Source organism: Camellia sinensis, unplaced genomic scaffold (assembly GCF_055761805.1).
Source record: "Camellia sinensis isolate YWXY unplaced genomic scaffold, ASM5576180v1 Unanchor2, whole genome shotgun sequence".
Classification (NCBI taxonomy): domain Eukaryota; kingdom Viridiplantae; phylum Streptophyta; class Magnoliopsida; order Ericales; family Theaceae; genus Camellia; species Camellia sinensis.
Genome location: NW_028129079.1, coordinates 15618835 through 15623503, shown reverse-complemented (window position 1 = coordinate 15623503; position 4669 = coordinate 15618835).

Sequence of the window (4669 nt, the reverse complement as noted above, 5' to 3'; positions counted from 1 at the left end):
TCCATTTTTAATTTTATGCAACTTCCATTTTTATTTTTATTCAACTTCCATTTTTATTCAATTTATTTTTCTGTTAAACTTCGTTTTTTTATTTAATTTCCAAATAGATCGTTATAGTATAGTGGTTTGTTGAAAGAACATCTATTTTTAATTTTCTGCAACTTAAATTTTTTGTTGAAAGAACATCTATTTTTAATTTTCTGCAACTTAAATTTTTATTTCTATATATTTCTTTTTTTATTCAAGTTTCTTTTCTATTTAACTTACTTTTTTATTTAATTTCCAAATAGATCGTTAAGGTATAGTGGTTTCTGGATTGAACTTCCATTGTAAATTTTATGCAACTTTCACTTTTATTTTTATTCAACTTCCATTTTTATTGAATTTACTTTTCTACTAAACTTCCTTTTTTATTTAATTTCCATATAAATCGTTAAGGTATAGTGGTTTTTTTAATGAACTTCCAATTTTAATTTTCTACAACTTCGATTTTTATTTCTATTCAACTTCCTTTTTTATTCATGTCATTTTTCTATTCAACTTCCTTTTTTATTTAATTTCCAAATAGGTCGTTAAGGTGTAGTGGTTTCTTGAATGCTCTCCCAAATTTAATTTTATGCAACTTCCATTTTTATTTCTATTCAACTTCTTTTTTTATGCAAGTTTCTTTTCTATTCCACTTCCTTTTTTATTTAATTTCCAAATAGATCGTTAAGGTATAGTGGTTTCTGGATTGAACTTCTATTTTTATTTTTATGCAACTTTCATTTTTATTTTCATTCGACTTCAATTTTTATTCAATTTACTTTTCTATTAAACTTGTTTTTTATTTAATTTCCAAATAGATCCTTAAGGTATGGTGGTTTTTTGAACGAATTTCCTTTTTTAATTTTCTGCAACTTCCATTTTTATTTTTAATTAACTTCCATTTTTCTTCAAGTTACTTTTATATTCAACTTCTTTTCTTCTTTAATTTCCAAATAGATCGTTAACGTATAGTGGTTTCTGGAACGAACATCCATTTTTAATTTTGTGCAACTTCCATTTTTGTTCAATTTACTTTTCTATTAAACTTCATTTTTTTATTTAATTTCCAAATAGATCGTTATGGTATAGTGGTTTCTTGAATGAACCTCCATTTTAAATTTTCTGCAACATTCATTTCTATTTTTATTCAACTTCCAGTTTTATTCAATTTACTTTTCTATTAAACTTCCTTTTCTATTTAATTTCCAAATAGATCGTTAAGGTATGGTGGTTTCTTGAATGAATTTTCATTTTTAATTTTCTGTAACTTCCATTTTTATTTTTAATTAACTTCTAATTTTCTTCAAGTTACTTTTCTATTCAACTTCCTTTTTTATTTAACTTCCAAATAGATCGTTAAAGTATTGTAGGAACCCACATTTGTACGTCTTAATCGTGTTCATGAGCATCTGTATGAATGTGGCTTGTTAAGCTTGCATGTGTATGTTTGTAACTTGTTCTGCTTAAGTGAGTGAGATCCATGCCTTGTTTTGATACCTCTGTAGGTTGTCTAAGTGTTGTGTGCTTACCTTGCTCCTTCCTTGATGTGAAACCTAGGTCACGCCATGCCTAAGCTATGTTAGCCGATGTTATTCCAAGCCTAGGTTACGTTACGCCTAGACCATTCCGAGCCGAGGTCATCCTCAGCCTAGAAGTGTCTTGGAACCCCTTTGTTGACCTCCATCCTTGCCTTGATGCATTGGCCGAAATGTTACCTTTGCACCCAAGTGATCTCGTCCTGGAGTGGTATGACCTAGACCGAGGTGTGGCACATCTAGGCCAAGATGTGGCACAGCTTAGTCAAGTGTTGTCCTTTCTAGCCGAGGTCGTTGTCACCTTAGTTGCCAAAGCCCTTCTGTTAGCTGATGCCACCCTTTGCCGGAGTGCCATTCTGTGTAGCTTGTTAGATACGCCTTGTTATTAGCCGATGTCATTGCCTCGTCAGAGAGCCCATACCGCTTTACTTGTTGAACACCCTTACGCCATGCTTTGTCTGGTCTGTCAGCCACCTTTTCAGGGAAAACCCAACCAGTTGCCGCTACGTGCCCCCGCAGGGGGTTAACCCCAGAACCGTGTAAGGGAACCTATCATTTGGTATCATAACCTTGCCTTTTAGAGAGAGACGCTATGGGAGGAAGAAGAAGTTTTAGAGTGAGAAAGTAAATCTTCGAGCTTGATTCCTTGAGATCAAACCGTTAGATCCGTGTTCTAAGGTTAGATTCTCAATCCGCTCTTGTTGTTCTATATTTCTATGTTATTGCATTGCATGATTGTAAATGATTTGTAAGCCATGCATCGACTTAAAGTTTGGTTTTAGAAAGAGAAAAATAGTGCTCATGTGTTTTTGAAGAAAAGTCTTGTTTTGATCCGATGGATTGCATTGAGCATCATGTTTATGTGTTTGTTCCCACCGGAACTCCAAGTATGGGTACCCAGGCCCATGTTTTCGAACTCGTAGCATGAAAATCCCAGATTTTGCGATAACAGGTTGTCAATGAACATTCATATTTTCATTGTTTTCATGCTCATACTCTTCATGTTCATCAGCAAGGGGAAACCCAGATTTCCCCGACCTCTTTTCTTGAATGTGGCCCTCGGGAACACACCTCGGCGAGGAGGTGTGGAACCTCGGCCTCGACCTGGTTGGTACCCAGCATGTTTTCCGAAGTCATTGGTATACATATGAAACTTGTTTGAAAGCGCATTCAATAGGCCTTGCCATGTGTTTGTAGGACTTGGGCTTGTCTCGACCCCGACGTTCGAAGAACTAAGTGAGTGGTATTTTAAATAAAGCTATGTTATACTTGTTTTGATAAATCTTGCTTGCTTTGTTTTGATGAAAAGTATTTGATTTAGCATGAATGACTATCCCTATTTGTATATCAAACACTATCTTGTTTTGATGACATGTCTTGAAAGTCCTTAGTTGCAGGGGACTATAATGCAACTGCACTCTTGTCTTGAAAGTCCTTAGTTGCAGGGGACTATAATGCAACTGCACTCTTGTCTTGAAAGTCCTTAGTTGCAGGGGACTATAATGCAACTGCACTCTTGTCTTGACAGTCCTTAGTGCCAGGGGACTATAATGCAACTGCACTCTTGTCTTGACAGTCCTTAGTGCCAGGGGACTATAATGCAACTGCACTCTTGTCTTGGAACGTCATCGCCCCTTGTAATATGTAGATGTACTAACATCCAAGGAACTTGAAAGACCGGCAATGAACTTGATTTTTCCCTTTGATTGTAAAGTATACTATATATTGTTTTGGAAGAGATCTTGGATGTCAATCATGCAAAACCTTTATTTCTGATATCATTCACTGAGTATCCAAGATCACCCTCTCTCTATATATATGTAGGTGATGAACAAGAAGGCAATGAGGCCTAGACGTGATGCCGATGTGTTTTTGGGTGCCTTGCCGGCATGTTTTGGATTAGCATTTTGTACCATCTTGAAGATTATGCTTCTTAGCTTAGATCTCATGTGTATTTGTATATGTCGGCTTGAGAAGCCTTTTGGTCAAGATGTATTTTGTATCTCATTTTCTTATTGTATCTAAGTTGTAAAACTTTATCAAGATGTATGTCATTTCATTGGACCTATGCACGGCTCTCGTGGACTATTTAGATTCAGTACACATTGCTTCCGCACTTGTAAGCCCCTTATTTTATACTCTGATTGTGTGTGGTTTTGTAAGTTGGCCTTCGGTAATTACGGATTACTGGCCATCACGGCACCAAACTACTAGGGGCGGTTTGGGGGCGTGACAAGTATAGTGGTTTCTGGAACGAACTTCCATTTTTAATTTTATGCAACTTCCATTTTTATTTTTATTCAACTTCCATTTTTATTCACTTTACTTTTCGATTAAACTTCGTTTTTTTATTTAATTTCCAAAAAAGATCGTTATGATATAGTGGTTTCTTGAATGAACTTCTATTTTTAATTTTCTGCAACTTCCATTTTTATTTCTATATAACATCTTTTTTTTATTTAAGTTTCTTTTCCATTCAACTTACTTTTTTATTTAATTTCCAAATAGATCGTTAAGGTATAGTGGTTTCTAAATTGAACTTCCATTTTTAATTTTATGCAACTTTCACATTTATTTTAATTCAACTTCCATTTTTCTTCAATTTACTTTCCTATTAAACTTCCTTTTTTATTTAATTTCTGAATAGATCGTTAAGGTATAGTTCTTTCTTGAATGAACTTCCATTTTTAATTTTCTGCAACTTCCTTTTTTTTTTTATTCGACTTCCATTTTTAATCAAGTTATTTTTCTATTCAACTTCCTTTTTTATTTAATTTCCAAATAGATCGTTAAGGTATAGTGGTTTCTTGAATGAACTTCCATTTTTAATTTTCTGCAACATCCATTTTTATTTTTATTTCACTTCCTTTTTCAATCAAGTTTCTTTTCTACCCAACCTCCTTTTTTATTTAATTTCCAATAGATCGTTAGGGTATAGTGGTTTCTGGATTGAACTTCCATTTTTAATTTTATGCAACTTTCATTTTTATTTTTATTCAACTTCGATTTTCATTAAATTTGCTTTTCTATTAAACTTCTTTTTTTATTTAATTTCCAAATAGATCGTTAAGGTATGGTGGTTTCATGAATGGATTTCCATTTTTAAT